Source organism: Neodiprion virginianus, chromosome 6, assembly GCF_021901495.1.
Source record: "Neodiprion virginianus isolate iyNeoVirg1 chromosome 6, iyNeoVirg1.1, whole genome shotgun sequence".
Classification (NCBI taxonomy): domain Eukaryota; kingdom Metazoa; phylum Arthropoda; class Insecta; order Hymenoptera; family Diprionidae; genus Neodiprion; species Neodiprion virginianus.
In genome coordinates this window covers 23,800,210-23,817,895 of record NC_060882.1, presented here as the reverse complement: position 1 = coordinate 23,817,895, position 17,686 = coordinate 23,800,210, and the positions used below count along the sequence as shown (strand labels likewise).

Genomic DNA, 17,686 nt, shown 5'->3' with positions numbered 1-17,686 from the left:
CACCGCAGCCGAGCGTCTTGCTTTTACTCTCTTCTCCAGGACCGCCCTCGCTCTCGGAAAGAGATAAACCCTTCAAGATTTATAATCACCTCATAAATAATAAAAGATTAGACCGATGAAAGCCGTTGCGTGCACTCTCGCATCTCGGGAATCCGCCTTCGTTTCGAAACAAAGAAACGCATCGAACGACACTGAAACGCAATGCAGCGCAACGTGACGTAACGAACCGCGGACGTCAACTGAACACCGCACGATCATGTCGAAGGAGGAGGTTTCTTGGCCCCAGCCGACATGGGAACCATACGAATTACGACTAACGCGAGAAAATTCCTCAACTGATTATCCAAACACGCTGTCGCAGACGGTCCAGACACCAGCAGCCACTGCGCTCACACAATCGGAGACAATACTATTTACAAAGCCTGGTTGACTCTGATAATCGTGCAACGTTTGTCGGTATTTTAATTCGATATACGTGTTGCAGCTGGGGGTGTCAAGGCACGCCTGTATTAACAGACGAGTACAGTCTTCAATACAGTCGAGATGAAGGATTGTTGTTATTAGTATGTCTCCCCCACTATCGATTATGAACTAAAATTCGAAGCTAGCAGTTGTGTGAGAATTTGAGATTAGGAGAATCACGGTCGTGGAATACAGGGATCTGAGTAAACCTGAGACTGCATGAAATATTCTTGTGGCCTTCGGGAGAGAACTGCAGTCGGTGCAGAGGGGTCACGTGGTCTATATTACGGACGGCCCGAGGGGATCTCTATCTATCTCCAGGAACGACGTTGAAGGGTATTTTCCAGAGGCGTGAAATCGAAAACACGAATGAATTAGGGTGGCGGTAGTGGGCGTCTCCGTGGTCTTCTCCAACATACGTCGGGGCCCGGTTCCCGTGGGATAAGAAAGAGCGACAGAGAAGTATAACGAGAATGAGAGAAAAGGCCCTCCCGGGAAAAAGCAGAAAAAATCCTATCAGCTGACTCATCCGGGCGGCGTGTCTTTTCTTCAGATAAGTCGCACGGACCAAAAAGGGAGGGGAAAAAAAGCACAAATATCGAAACAGAAAATATATTTGTGATCCCTTGCGATAATGGATCCCGCAGGGCGATCTGATTTTTACGAATGACGAACCGAACTCTCGGTATATATTTTTGAAAGTTGAACTCCAACGATATTTGGTAAGTCATATGTGGATGACAGTTGTGCAATTTATGCAAATATTATTCCCGTAGCCTATATATTATATAATACCTTGATGCAGGAACCATACGTAGCGTGGTGAAAACCTTCTGCATATTCTCTCGGTTACTTTGATAGAAGATAGACGTTTGAAAGATATTGCGCAAGACTATTGTAAACCATGGATGTGGCACGAAATAGGCGAAGACCCACCTACCATGAAAATCGTGTCAAAGCTCAGCCATTTGGTCGCAAGAAGGATGCGCGTAGGCAGACCTGAGGACGCGTAAAATCACATCTGCCGTGACAGCAGGGCATCTAGGTTAGAAAAGGAAGAAAGCTGTTCGGTAACAATAAAAAGTAACGTTTTATATGAAATCGGTTTTCTATAAATCGACGGTAAATTGCGTATTTACCATTGGTCTAATACGGTGGTTTATTTCTATGTGCTCAAGTACCTCGCTACCAGCGGCACGTGTGCTGCCGCGGGACGGGTCGTGCCAGTTGATTCAAATCTAATCGAAATCGATTACGAAATGCTGCTGCAGGCCCGTCGCCTCTTATACGTCGCAAAGAAGAAGCGCGCGCAATCGTCCCACAAGCCAGCGCCGCGAACGCGACTGAGTCGAAGAGAACGGAAGAGAGAGAGAAAGAGATAGAGAGATGGAGAGATAGAGAGATAGAGAGAAGGAGAAGGCGATGGTGGGGGAGGAGAGAAAGATGGATGGATCGTCGCGAAGGAGGCGAGCAGGATGCGCGTGCGAATACGAACGGGGCTGGCTTTTAACGAACTGGAAAGGAAACGTTGCCAAATTACAAATTAGCAAGACTTCCTGAGTACCCACTAACGGCGGTACCGAGGAGCGCATTATGTTACCGCCCGACGAGCCGAGGCAGGAAGACGTCCTTCCTTCCGGCGACCACGCTGCGTCGACGATCGCGCTGCACCGCCTGCAGGCGCGACTTTGACGCGTAGAGGCATGAGCGCTGGAACCGGAAGTTACCGGTTGAACCGACGATTGGCCAACGTAGGCTTAAATTATTATGAATATCATTTCGGCACGCGGTGCGTTTACACAGCTAGCAGCGTCGAGTCACGCGTCGCAGGTCGAAGAGGGACTTTTTACCGGCTGCATATAAATTCGCACTTCCGTTTTATCCCGCTAATCGAGAAAATAATGATTGAGAAAATGTACGTCTTATCCGTGTGACGATCATTGCCAGCCGAATCGGATAATGTAGAAAAATTCCAGAAGGACGTAGACGCGTACTAATTATTGCCCGAAGTCATAATCATAACAAATCACAAAACGCACCAAAGGTGAACTATACCGCGGGGATGCAATTAACGCGATGAAAGAGAGACATAAACGAGCACGACGTGTCATTACCAAACGGATCTCTTGCTATTGCACCACTTGTGCAATATCACTTGGATACACCCATGCGGTATGCACGATACGCATACTGCAAGTGCGGACTTGGCGCCAGAAAAATGACTCGGTCGATTCGGTATAACAGTTTGCGTGCAACTCATGATTTTTCGCAATCCGCAATTCCGGTCCCGATTTCTAACCATAGGTATACATTACATACACACAATTCGCAATTATCCCGTACTCTCCGCTTGCGGTTTATTCCGAAGTAGGTCACGTGCATGCCTCCTTCTCCGTTCAGGTTCACCTCTCTGTTTTTATTCTTTTTCTCTCCTCTCCTCCCCGCATCCCGCTGCAGGAACCAGCGCCTTGTATACCCCGTAATTACAACCCGCATCTTCATTCGGAACTAAAACTTTTCTGCAATTCAATTATTTGAACCCCTTGATCCATGCAACGGGGAAATACATTCCGGGAGAAATGACGAGCAAGCTTTTTCATTATCCCTCAATTACAAGGGATAAGAAAAATCATTCGGAAAACCCAGGGCACGTTCCCGACCAACTATAAATAGCTTTTAAAGAAATTGCATAAGTTTCCGTGCAATCCGTTAAGAATGAAAAAACCGTTCTGAAAAAATTTCCGTAACAATAATACTTCTCGAAGTAAAGTTTGTGCAAACAGCGAGTCGATCGGCATCTATTTGAAATTCACTAGCGAATGCACTCAACGTTGATTCGTTGGTCGGTCGGTCGGTGAGTCGGTTGCATAATGACTTTCTTCGGTTGCATAATGGCTTGACGGACAACCGCAAAGCGCGGCAGGCAGGCAGACGGGCAGACAGCCGGACTTATGCAAGTTGTTATTGAGCACGCGGCGTGCAAGATAGGCTGCACCTTGACCCGTTTCCTAGCCGAGGCTTCGTGCGCATCTATTATTGCGTTCGTTGCTAGGCAAAGCCTTCCCCAGAGTCGCAAGGAGCACCCGGAACCGCTCGAGCGCATTACGGCCGGTGGCGATGCTGCAGCGTCTCGTGAGCCTCGAAGTCGGTTAGAAAACGAAACGTCGTAAACGAGAATAAAAAAAAAAAAAAAACTGGCACAAAATTCGGCGTCCAAAATCGACGACTGAATCTGAAGAACGGGAAAGGCGATGAATAATTCGTCCCATAATTATACGTTATCCGCAATCAGTGTCCGCGCCGAAGTGAACTTTCATCGCGGCGAGCCACGTCGAGTGAGCTCGCTGTCCCACTTCGCAATCGCGGTTAAATACGTATAATAAGTGCAATGCAACAAGTAAGCGAAGAGGAGTCGCGACCCAAAGCCTTCAATAATATACCACCACCTTAATTAGCCTATCCGGAGCGAAACGGCTGGGCTTTGTACACCGAGTAACGTCTCAGCCAGCTGGCGCCTTCTCCGATGTAAACAAAGATTGCATAATCGCCGGAAAAATAGGTCAAATAGCTGGGACGATGTAGCTTGAGCGTTAGGGCGCGCTCGGGACGCTGACCGACATACCATCAGGTGAATCATCGGTTTTCAAAACCTCCGTCCTGCACCCAACCGCACCAAACCTCGTGGTTTCTCCGTCGCCCCGATTCAGATTTCTTTCGCAATTATCACTGAAGATCCCGTCGCCAAAGACGCAGAGACAAGAGCTTCGAGCGCGGTCTAACTGCGTTTTTCTAATCGGCAATGGTGCGCCTCGACGCTACGCTGTACACCCTGAACCAGGTCAAGGCGTTGCAGCACCGTCGAGCAGCGGAGGTGCGCCGGAGCTGTTTTTCGATTAGCGAGCGAGCACGGAACGGCAGGTGTAATTATTTTCATTCCGGAGTTTTGATATCCACCTATTCCTCCTCTGTTATTGTCAAACCGGAGCCAGGCACATTATACTTATAGTATAATGTATACGATCGCATGGGGAATGAGTTCACGTAGGTATATCTATACGTGTAGATGCGTGCGCCGCGACGTTACGCATATTTCGTCTTCCGACTGCAGATTGGCAGTATTACTGCATTCGTATAGTATGTATAATATTGGATAGTCAAGAGAAGCGGACCGTCTTGTATTTTAGAAACGTTATCACCCCGATAGATGCATCCGTATTCTAAATATACACGCATCAATTGGCTTGTTTCCGAGCCGCGCTATGAATACATTTTCATTCCTATATTTATACGGCCGGGATATACCTACGCCGCTCTCTATCTCACCGTGTCGTCTGTCCCCCTGCAGCAGCGTTCGCTCGCACGCGACCGCGGTCGCGGATCGCGTTTGCCCGACTATTCAGTGACGTCCGGGTTAATAAATTAGGCGTAAATTTCCGCCATCTAAAATCGGAGGGTCGGTGGATTTGATCCTCCCGAGCGAGAAGAAACACGCGGTGGTCGCAGCTCTGTACGCCCGCGCTTATCGCGGGTAAAACGCGAACCTTCTATCTGTCCGCAACAAAACCCAATCTCCCTTGTTCGCGGCGGCGCTATCTTCCCACCCTCGCGACAGAGGACGGATATCTCTCGCCCGACCGAAGCCTTCTCTCCCTCTCACCCCCGTTTCGTTGCAAGCTTTGATCTTGTACTTGATGCTCTATCAGTTATCCGACACCTTTGTGTACCCACCCGGCAAACTCTGCTGGCTGAAAGTATATGCAAACAGAAACGTGGACGTTGAGCTCGAGCCAAAGCCAGAACCAACCTAAGAATCACCTTCGGATACACATCGCGCTTCGGATGCACCGTCCTATACCTTTGCTCTTACGCCTTCCGCGAGGTGAAAAAATTCTCTCGCAGCTCGCTTTTTTTCTTGAATCGCCCGTTTATTCATTGAAAAATAATACGAAAACTTTCACGTCCGCGCAAGTCGTAGCTGTATGAGAATTCCAGCTGCCCCTGGACAAATATACCCCTATGGTCTGTTCAGCCCATGGTTAGTTACTGTTTACAGTTTACCTTCAGGTCATATTGTTGGTAGAGAAGGGGCCGATTTTTGGCCAGGTGCGGGAAGTAAAATGCGGGAAACGGTGTACATTTTTTTTCAGTTCAACACCTGCCTAACACCGTGCAATGGCACTGACCGAAGATCATTTTTATGAAAACGCGAAGGGAAAGTAGCGAAGCTTTTCTGGTTTACAATGCTTACCATTTAGTCACGGCAATCAAGATTCCGCTTTTCTTTCTTTCGCATTCTCCAAGTTTGGAAATGTAAGTCATCTATTTGTCTCGAAGCGTGATGTTCGTAAAACATATGAACGACCTGCTAATAATTAGAAAGAACACAAGCTATAAAAATACAACTTCTGACTCATGAGAAATTTGATACGATCTGTGAGGAATTTATAACAAATTTTGCACGAAAGCCGTGTGAATCTAGTTCCTCGGAGGATTGTGAGAAGTCGACGCGTCATTTAACGGAAGCTTGGCTTTGCGAGGACCGGACGAATTTTCCCACGGCGTAACGCGGTGCTATTTATACCGACTAACTTTTCCACGAATTATGGAATTTAAATCCAGCTCAGTGAACGGGGTCCGAAAGTCATCTTCAGCAAAAATATTCCCACAGGAAAAGTAACCAGTTGAGGGTCGATAAGCTTGGATGAGTTTGACCCCATCCTATGAAGTACATGTGTCATCGAAAATTGCTTGAGATGAACGTTGAACCGAAATATTAACAGGCGCCTTCGTAACCGCGCGTGCAACGCTACGTACGCACCTGTGCTTCGTGTAGATAAACGAGGTCGCGTGGCGTCCGAACAGCAGGCTGAGTACTAGGTGTGTGCAACTGAGACGTCGAGGTATTCGACTTGCAGGAGGCCGGCAGTCTGTTCCAGGAATCGGGCCAAGGGAAGAAAGAGACGAAGAAAAAAGAAAAAAAAAGGTATCTCGACCGGGCTGTGCGAGCGGTGGAAGAAAGATTGGGATGAGAGGCGGTGGGTTGAGGAACCAAAGTAGTTTGAGGGAGTGCAAGAGGAGGAGGAGGAGGTGGACAGACAAGGAATGCATCGCACCGCACACGGAGAAGCGGGTTCCGGCTGCCTAAGGTCTCATTCACAGCGAGGCGACCGAGTACGCTGGCTTGGTTCATCTTCGTCGTCGGGTCGGTGCTTATCGCGGGAGTGAATTTTTTTTTCCCGCTCCTTTCCTTTCGTTTTTCAACATGGCTTCAGCACTCGCCTCCGGGCAGCTAGTCCAGAAACGAGGTTCACGTGGTGGATCACAGACCAGCCGGCGTGGGGCGGTGGAATTGAGAATACATACAGAAAACAGGCGATGGAAAGACCGGCCGCAATCTTTTCCGCTGCGGCGCTCGGATTCGCGTGTGGGGGCCCAGAGCGGTGGGCGCCCCGACGGAGAACAAGAACCGAGCCGCCTACGTCGATCGTTTCGCAACATTCCTCGCCCCCTCGTCGTTACTGCAGTTCCTTTTCCTTCCCCCCCCCCCTCACCCTTTCCTTTTTGGATTCTTTCGCTCCTACACGCCCGCTCGCGTGTAGGCCCAAGAACTTCGCCCATGTGCAGTGGTTCCCAGAAGCTCGTATACGTTCCTATCGTGACGTGTCACGGGACTGCAGCGTCCACTGATGAACTCTTATTTATTTTCGGATCAGATTCCCTCCGCCTCGGCTGTCTGGACCAGCGAAGGCCGCAGGGGCGGTGCCGGCCCTCTTCTGCCGACGAAGGTGCCCGACTGGCGGAACACGTCGGACGTGAAAGTTCTGCGTAAAACGCGATCGATTCCCCGCCCCGCAATCGACAGATATCGAGGTCCATCCGCCGTGGTGGTAAATCCATCTGGAACAAAAGAATATATCCACTCATTTTTAATACGTCGATCATCTGGCTGCACGGTCGTGTCAAGAGTAGCTCGGATAATTTACGTTAATTTGCATCGCGCAGAATGGACGAGGAATCGGTTGGAACAAAACTCTCTTACGGTGACTACCTTGGCTAAACAAAGGATCGTACGAGCCCGAAAGCATGGATGAATCTACGTCGCACTGTGACACTGTATCGGAAGGTTGGTATAGGTGGAATAGAGTTGAAAATATTACTCCTTTTCCGACACGTAACTGCAGGGTGCTTTCCTCTCCGGCGTACGGCTACGAGGAACGAAATAACCGAACATTGAACCTTTCGGGCTGGACAATTTGTGGATTAATATCTGGCCGTTCTCTCCTCGGGTTCCGAAGAGAGATGAAATCCGAGCGCGTCCACTGTCGCCTCGGCCCTCTTCGTCGTACACCGGATATTGAGAAAACCTTACATGCGTCATTTACTCCAATAGAACAAGACCGAGGTGCCAGCTTTTAACCGCATCAGCCAATTAGGAGTATCGCTTTACCAGAGGGCTCGAAACTCAGTTTAGTTTCAGGATTAGATCCCTCGTTAGTAGCTGGCACGTGTATCTTGAGTTTACCCATTTCACGCGAGATGGTGGGGAAAAGAAACTGTCGTTGAATAAAATCTCAGCTGTGATTACAGGTGGACGATACATTTCGGTGTATCTTACGTGCCTTTTGAAGATCGTGAACAATGCCTGACAGTGGGTGGCTCGTCTCGTCTCTCTTGGCCGCCTTGTTATTTTCGCCGCGGAACGGTCGAGTGCAGGAGACAGGGAGTGAAGATAAAAATGTCAGGTTTCAAGTCCCTGGTCCGATTCCGTGAAACTCGGTTCGCTCGTGTATTCGTGCGTTTCGTTCGTCCTCTAGATGAGCACCTCTGGGCAAGTGGAAAAAATCCTTGTATTGTCCGGACTTCCTTATTATGTCTGACCGGTAGTGACAGGCGACCATGCTATGCCCGCTTTTGTGAGGCACTTTAAGCAAGCCGCCCGAACTCAATGGACTAGTAATGCGTATAAAGTCAGACCACAAAAGAAATTTGTTCTTTCTTCCTCGGTTGAAACTTCCTGTATTAATGTATTTCCAAGTGTTTGACAATGATAGACATTGTGTCCGAGCCGTGAGCTCACAGAGACTAACGTCCTCATCCCCGCCCTTGCCTTGGGACGCATAGATTCGTTAAGCATCAACGAATCGAGGATTCCCATCGCCGCAGTCCACTCCATCAAATTTCTTTTCCTTTTTTCCACGTGAGACGCAACGGTGCGCGACTGGGTGAGCGATATCCTTCGCACTGGTTAGAGAGAGAGAGAGCCGAATCGATCGGACATATGGGTAATCAGAAATGGGCAGCCTATACAGCGTTCGATGGGAAGATAATGAAGAGATATCTCCAGTTTGCGGTGATCCGGAAGAACATTATATAGGCGTCGAACGAGTTCCATCGGAGAGTTCACCGAGCCTGATATGACTTACGGCCTCGCCGTGGTGGGTAAGTCAGTTGTTGCGGTAGGTGTGTGTATAAGCGTATCCTACTACTTGCCACAGCGAGGGAGGGAGTCCATTCAGGTTTCGAGGCCATTATAAAAGTGACAACTAGTGAACAGTCATTCTTTGCGGCGTAAACGGAAGCCTGCCATTATGCAATGGAAACGGCAATTTCCGGGTCATTGTAAGCCAGGTTGATCCGTTCTACGCGCGGTGATGGGAAAGTGGGAAAATCGCACCTTTTAAACCTAACCGAAACATTTTTTTCTTCCGTGTTTCACTTATTTCTTCGTCTTTTCAACCCCAAAATTGTGTTGCAGATTATCTCCCGCAAGGTACATTTCACTTCGTCCTTCTCTTTTTCTATGAACCTTATCCAATAAACTTAATCCATCTCCAATATTTTCTCCTTTTTACGTAAGTGTGTCTCTTTTTTTTTCTTTTTTAACGAAAAACCTGTCATCTGATACGATCTTCAATTGTTATATACACGATCATCTTTTCCATTTCAGTGTGTCTCGTTTTTCATCACCGCTTGCTTCTTTGCATCGAATTTGGCACCGCCCAGCGCCATGTATCCATACCACGTAACCAAAAATTGCTTGAAGAGAACCGAAAGCGGTTAGAAAATGTCGGCGAACGTAAACCTGCGTGGGAAGACGTTCTGGGCCGCATAGACCAGCCAAGATTGCTTTCTATCGGGACCAATGTGTGGTGTATATGTACAGATATATTACATATGTCTGTATCATAAAATGATACATGAAAACTTGCAGAATGTTATTCGATAGATTATCTCTTTTCTTGCTACATCGATGTAGAAACTGTACGATTTTCTTTACTCTATGTCAATATATACCGATGAAGAACAACTTGTGCGAATAAACGTCTATGCATGCGTTCTGAAATATCTTTATATAAAACTTTTATTTTGTTTCAAAATGTGAATTTCATGCTGTTGCAAATTGGGATGAAAAATATAATAATAATAATCCCGCGGTATTCGCACGTTTTCTAGCTTTCATTTTGTTTTTGTTCTCAACTTGCTATATACAGGTTTGATAAAACGTGGGCGTTGCAGCAGTTGGTAAGCCTTTGTTAGGTTCGACCTTGGTATGTATTTCCATACCAAGAAACTTTTCTTTGTCGCGGTTTGAACATTGAAAAATCATCCTGTTAACACGTCCGAGGTTCGTTCTGTCCTTATTCGTCCGGTAATTTCTACTTTGCGTGTTTCGCCTTAACCAACTTCAGAGTTTTGTGGTTTCTAATTGTGAAGGAACGACAGAGGTTCATCGCGAATGATCAAAAATTTCTCAATCAAACAGGCAAAATATTATGTATGAAAAACGAACATATTTTACGAGGTTGAAGTTATTAACGTTATTGTAATGAAACATTGGGGAAAAATCATTATTTTCTTAATTGTAAAATAACTTTTATGGAACTAAGTTTTCGAAATATGAGCATATTTTGTTTTATCACTGTTTGCTGAATTTCAGACAATTCCAAAATCGTGAAATAACTGTGTTCCCTCAGCATGAATCGTTACGATAACGTTACAAACTTCAATATGATCATATTTTACGGTTGTATGTAGATATTATGTTCGAGAAGCTGGAGCAAACTCTTCCAATCAACAAAAATAAATATAAACAAATAGACAAATAAACAATGCCACGAAGTACAGAACTGGTGCCGATATTCTTTCCTTCCGCGTACAAAAATACATCGCAAACACCGCAAACTCTGTTCCGAAGCTGCAATGGATGTCTTGTAATAAAACAGCACAAAGAAGTTTGTGACAAACCGGGCAATTTCCTCGAGCGATGTCTTCCAGCGTGTTTCTCTCTGCCTGAGCTTTCCTCATGCGCGCCGGCCGCGCCCCATCCGCTTGAGCAATTTCAAAAAATAAGCGCGTAGGTATATAAGTATGAAAGTATATATGAACCAATTCCTCGCACGAGTTGAGACAATTTTTATCACAAGGAAACATCGAATCGCCCGTGTCTCCCGGCAGCGTTGCACTATCAATTTCGCAAGAATAAATAAAATATGAAAGTGTATCGGTTTATTCAACCATCTACGAACGGGGTCCATCCAAGAACGTGAAGCGAAGCCGGGGGAGAAGGGCGTCGCAAAAGGTCCCTGCAATGGGCAGAGTCCTTTGCGAACATTGCCGATTCTTCAAAGGAGAGAACTAGAATGATAAACTGCATGGACGAGTCGCAGCGGCGGCGGGCAAAGACGATCCTGCTGCAGGGATGCGGCGGAATCCTCTGTTATACTTACCTCGTGAAGAAGCTCTTGAAAATGCATCGATGCGATCCGGAATAATTTTGTCGGAGAAAACAGGCCAGTCATCCAACTGCAAAGGTGAGATGCCGACGCGAGATACCTCCACGAGGGGACCGCGTGCATAGTCTGGGAAAGTGGTTCAAGATTATGACCCAACGATTACGACACCGAGGAGTACGAGGAGACCTGCAGGCCGCTTGCATTTTCTATCGACAAACGGAATAAATGAATCGGAGTATTACAGGTACCCAGACGGCCTTCTTGCACCCCGGACCACGGCGTATCTGGGACCTTGTTCGACATCGCGAATCGCTTCATCGGCGTCGTCGTCTGGGGTGCGTGTAAAACCCGTGTGTCGCGCGTATTTTCGCGGTATTCGCGATTACTGATTACCGATAACGCGCCCAGGAACAAACACTTAATTAGTACGAGCGAGACTTGGACACGAGGCGAGCTCCGTACGTTTACACCAAAGTACCGCGCGTGGGTGGAATTGGGCCGATGCGTAATTCTCGTACACAGTTTTATTTATTACGACCGATAATATCACGCTTGTTTACAAGGTGTCGTCGTATAGTGGTCGGGACGTCCGCGTTATCTGTACGTTACCGGCCGGCCGAACCAAACCGAAGACCAGCTTGCGGGAAAAGATGTACACGGACGGAGTCGGTTCGAGAAAACATCGTCATCCCTCAACAATAAGAGTGAAACATGATAAATAGCCTTCTCCCTCCCAAATCTCGAGGCCATAGTCTTTGTGCCTGACTGAGACTGACTGAATGCGCGGCGATCGTTGCTGGGATTTCTTATTTATTCATTTCTTGTTTTATTTCTTTTTTTTTTCTTCCTTTTTTTTTTATTAACCATCTTTCTCACGCCTCCAGACTGATTTTTTTCTCCCGCCTTCCCGAAGAGGTTCTCGAATTTCCAATTATACTCAAGGTTTGAAAAATAACGTCGTTTCGATCGGGACGTTTTCTTCTTTTCTTTCATCCCTTTTCTTCACATCCTCTACAGCCCGCAAGTTTTGTCATCTGATCCGCAAAAGATACCTCGTCTTTCGGCTGCTCTTGATCTCCTTGCCTCGTATACGCCCGTTGCAAGTACACACGTGCATATCCGTAAAATAAGAAGAAACGCATCGATCACGCGTCTGCAGGGGTCGTAATTCACGAGGAGGATCGGTTTTCCTCGCTGCGTGAAATAAAAAATATATGACAAGTTTTATCGCTCACTTCGTTTCGCTTTTAAAATACTTTCGATACCTACTTTGTCACGCCCGGTAAATTAAACTGGGATGAATATCACATTTCTCACGTTATACCCATATTATTAGCATCCCCTCCCCCTCCTATTATTCGCCTCTGACGTCGTTCGCCGATGCTTAGTTACCCGCCGACTCGATGACGTTATTACTACACCGATCTGCTATAGATGCAACGCATGTATACTACACACATAGCGCACCCACGCCGAAATTGTGGGCCCATTCATGCCCACACTCATTCATGAATTCACGATCATGAGAGGAAGTGAGCTGCGCTTGTGTTTCGGTGTTGGAATACATAATAACCCTCGCGTACATTCCACGTAGGTGTGGACCCGACCTTATATGCGCAGGTCCGCGGATTACAACCGTGTGGGTATATCACGCGCATGCACACGGGCACTTCCAGGCCGTGGCTTTAAGATTTTTTGGCACTGGCGGATCGGTCGACCGACGTCCGATCCTTCCTTGTTTCGTTCATTCGTTCGTTCGTTCGGCAGCAAAAAGGGCGACGTGATTCTTACTTAGATTTCTATTTATTTTCTCGAATCGTCGACTCACTTGCTTTTCCCCGCAGATCATTTCGCCTCCAGGATAGATTGAATCCTCGGTATATCATAGAGAGCTCCCCGAGTCAATATAAACAAGGGATTGGTTTGGACTAAGTGACCGGAAACGAGCTGGTCTCATCCCCTCTTTCATTTCTTTTCCGTTCTCCTCCAACACTGGCTTGTCTCATCTTTTCGCAGATGTGTCAGCGGCTTGATTACGCATTCGCTAGTCGCCTGCAGCAGTAAAGGAGGAAAAAGAATGATGAGAACACATCTCGCGATATACCGCACGCGTCGATCAATGATCTCGGCGGATCCTTTTGTTTGTTTCTCTATTTGTCTCTCCGTCGATCGGCTGGAAATCCTCGATGCGACCAAGTTTCGGTTTTCGGCCAGTCGGTATACCGATTTTTACGCGGCAGTATAACGACAGATTGGCAGAGTTTCCTGTACCTAGTTAAACAGTGCCTAGAAACTGTAAATTAACCAGTAGCCCACCCACTCGCTCGGTGATCGAGCCCACGCTGCCTCTGATTTATCTAGGCCGTCAGCCAGAGTTTCGCGTCTCGTAAACAGGTATTTAACATCTAGCCTTTTGTCGGCAGGGATAGCGAGTAGGCAGGCAGGTAGGCAGTATTTCACACTCCGATTGCATATTTTTAATTTTATCCGACGTCTGTGACGGGACGAGCTTTATAGTCCATTTAACTTCGGCCACGATCTCAGTTTAGATATAAAAAACTGTAAACCCTGATTACGCGCGGCATTCCTTCATGGAAAGAGTTGTCACCGCACAAATAAAAACGCTCGTAAACGGAAAGCAGCCTTTCTCACTCTCCTTCTCTCTCTCCCTCTATCTTCACCTCTCTGTTTGAGAAATAAATCAGACGCAACTCCGACGAGCGCTGTGGATTCAACATACCTGCACAAGCTCGCGTTTCTACGATATAAATAATACGAATTAACAAACCACACGCGGCTGCCACGGTCGCGTTTATCCACCGCAAAATTACGAATACAGGCAGACAGCAAGTTTGCCGGATACAATTTGCCGCCTGCCGTAATTAGCGGCGAACGATCGAAGTCTTGGTGCGCATTGTTACCTTGAAAGGCGCGGACATATTTATGTAAAGGCAGAGTGATCTCGGCGCGGAGGAAAGAGCGTCGTGTGTGTGTGCGTCGTGCAACGCGTTCCGAAATCCCATCTTCGCCCAACAAAGACATCAGCTCGGCATATTCTCGACTCGTATGAAGAGGGAAGAAAAGAGGTAGGGAAAAAACCCCATAATATTTTGTTCCAAGCCATAACCACTTACTGCCAACCATAAAGCGAATGATTTAACATTTCCTGTTCTCCGGGATCACGGCACGGCATAGCGACCCAACCCTCCGCAGTGCCTGGCTAACCCTTGAACTTGACTCGAGATCTCTGGCAATTCTCCACGGGACCCCATAACTAAGATAACCCCGGCCTCGAACCACCCTCCGTGAGAACTCGGGGCGGAATGTCCACGACTAGGACTTGTTACTCGCGTCTGGATCGGACTGGTTTCGGCGGGACGGGCCTCTCTTAATTACGTGGAAATTTGGCAAGGCTCGGTTGTAAATTAACTGCCACGATGCAGAGGCGAAAATATGCGAATCCCACCGTGTTTCGGTCGGGAAACGAGTAGAGGATGAGCCGGGCGGCAGCGAAGCCGAACCGTATTTCAATTAATTGGCCACTAGGACCGAGAGATCGTTATCATAGCCCATTTATAATTCTTAATTGATGGGATCCTACCGTGAGCAGGGACTCACGCGAGGGTGCGACCACTCTCCGCGTTTTAGTATAAAACACGACTATTCACGCGAGGGTATAACGCGCCCCCAGAGGCGCCCCTGAAAACCCTCAAATTATTATGTCAAACGGTCGAATCGCCGGGATTATTTATAAATTTGCGTTATACAAAACCTCCCGCGTTACGTGTTTAAATATAAACGAATATGTCTCGATGTCGGCGGCGTAAACTGTTTGTTTCCTGCTCCCGCGGCTATTTTTAGCCTTTCGTAAACCAGAATAAATCCGGTGGAATCCACCGGACAAATTAAGACCAATTAAACCAATAATAAGCCCGACGAACACCCGGCATTCTTACACGGCCACCATAGCTTGCCTTGGAACGCTACCGCGCGATACGTGGTCGCATGGAATACCCGCACATATGCATCCCCCCGGGGTCACACTTTTACGGGCCGCCTGCATCTGCCGCGCACGCTCTTTTATTGTCCTTGTTCATTCGTCGACGAATGTTCGTCCGAGCAATGAAGACTGCCTCTTGTAATCTTGAATATGTAAGTCGCGGTCATGATGTTTCGTGCCAGGAATGCCCGCAGCTCTCCGATCTGGTATTATCAAATCTAGTATCGGTGCATCATCTCAGTTCGAGTCGGCGCAAGAAGACGACCTCAGGCTGCCCGAATCCACATGCGCATTGTCTTCGTCCGGAAGACAAAGACTTTTATTATTGCTAAAAATTTTCCGGAATGAGATGCGAGCAAACAAGAAGAGTAATCCAAGATTCTAGGAAAATCTGCATACCTTTGCTACAGAATTCTCTACTTTTCAAAATTCTTCCGTCAGTCATACTTAAGAAAGCCTGAACATCGTTTCCGGTGATTCGTACAGTACGGTAACTGGTACAGGTAATAAAAATGCAGTGTATACCAGTACCTCTGTATCGGCGTGAATGAATGGTATGTGAACGTGAGGTATGGGAACGTTCCGTCGTCGTCTGACGCTCGGCGATACAAATATTCGCGAATCGGTGATCAGCGTCTCGTCTCGGAGCTACGGCAATCGAGATGCAAGCTCGACGACACAAGGCCCCGTCTAATTAGTCCGCATCGGCAGCTTCGAAGGGGGCTCCTGACGTTACGTTCGTCTTCGTCGGACGCTATCCCGAAGCTTGCAAAGTACAAGCAGAGTGCGATCTCGCTGGCTCGATCGCTCCTTGCATAACCAAGCGACCACGGAAGTGACCAACGCCCGTGGCGCGTTGGGCCGTGGAATGAATGGGTGAGTCACCGAGCCGCCGACGCCTGGCATCGCCGTCGCGTACCTACGAGTCGTAAGCGAGAGCGCGGTTTAAACGGGGCTCGGTCGTTCGTGCGTGTCGCGTAAAAGCGGAATGCGCGCACACGTCGCCGTTGAAAATACACCGGGGACTAACGGACTGACGGATGAGCGGATGCGACGCCGCGTTGACCTAAATTGCCGGGAGATTTTCGCCCGGAGAATCGCCGGATCGTCGATGGAACTCGAAGCCGGGCGAAAGTTTTCCACCATTTCCGTCGTTCTCGCCCCTCGTCCTTCAAGGTCACCTGGTGCCTACTTCCGTGCCCTAGGTGTGCGACCCTTTTTACTCGCTCCGAGCACTGAGGTAGCGAGAGGGAAACTCATCGTCAGCTGAGGATAAATGACCGCATGGCTCTGATCTCCTTCCGATCGCTCGTCGATTAGATCATACGTTCAATTTTCAGATATTTCAAATATTGTCGATACATCTTTAAAATCGACCATCGAGGCGAAGAATATTTTCGCCTTCGGTTCATTAACACTCTCGGTAATCAATATTTAAGAATCGTGACGACATGAAGTTACAGCTTTCTCCTTAAATCTGTTCGAATGTCGATTCAATAATAGGGAATCACGTGTCTCGTCTTATAAAAATTCAATCAGTGATGCACTTGACTCAGATATATTATGTAAGGTTGTGCATGTAGAATCAGATTGAAGGATTTTTCACAGAACTTGCAGTAAATTGTTGTTGATGCTGGGTGATTCCCAAATACTCCAAAACTTACCACAATTCTTGCGTGATTTCGGTCATGATCCTCCAGAACCAACGGTATGCTACTCTTCAACTCTCATTGTCAGTCCAACTCACTTGTTTTTATAATATTTTTCATAATTATTTGCGATACGGTAATCGTAAATACATGCGGTCAATTAGTCGATTTATTTCTACTAAACTGTACTTAAAGATTCCTTTACCACTACACTGAACCAAATTTAATACATACCAATAGGGGTGGAACTTGAGCAGGATATAACAAAAAGCAATAAGTACATCTTAAAATTTGCAATAACGACTAAATTGTTATAGATGTCCAATGATGGAAAAATTTTTTCAGTAAGGAGATTTCGGGTAACTTTTACAGACATACGGAATTTCTTAAACAATTTTCATGCAGCGGCAAAGACGCGTTACAAAAGCGACTTATTGTTAAATATTGGGTCCTCGACAGAGCTAGATGGAGCCATTGTCGGCTATTTATGGATCTCCGACAGTGATGCATTTAGAAAGCGCTTTATCCGCAACGACGAGGGTGTGAGCCAACAACGAGCCGTCGATGAAAACATCGAAGCAACAACGAAAGAGTCCCCTGCTCCCGTATATGTCCAGCCAAGACCGCCGCCTCAATTTCCATGTCCACCTACCTCTCTCGCGCTCTCTATCTCTCTCTCTCTCTCGTGTGTTCGGTATTACACGCAGCGTACATGCACACATGCAAATGCTGATATCTGGATTGGTAATCGTTGCCTAGGTGTGCTTAACCGCGGTGTCCCGCATGTGCAGCGAGGCTTTTGATTTATTTCTTCTTAATTTCACGTTACCCGGCGCTTACAC

The 17,686-nt window shown here is 47.3% G+C and overlaps 1 protein-coding gene and 1 long non-coding RNA gene across 2 annotated transcripts in view; one reads left to right on the top strand and one right to left on the bottom strand.

Moving 5' to 3' along the window:
* LOC124306726 (3-phosphoinositide-dependent protein kinase 1) overlaps nt 1–17,686 on the top strand; it is a 334,286-nt gene that overhangs the window by 180,862 nt on the left and 135,738 nt on the right. The window lies entirely within an intron of this gene.
* LOC124306729 (uncharacterized) overlaps nt 7,037–17,686 on the bottom strand; it is a 61,990-nt gene continuing 51,340 nt past the window's right edge. Inside the window, exon 3 of the long non-coding RNA XR_006908669.1 lies at nt 7,037–7,359. This is a non-coding gene — a long non-coding RNA (uncharacterized LOC124306729). The remainder of the gene's footprint in view (nt 7,360–17,686) is intronic.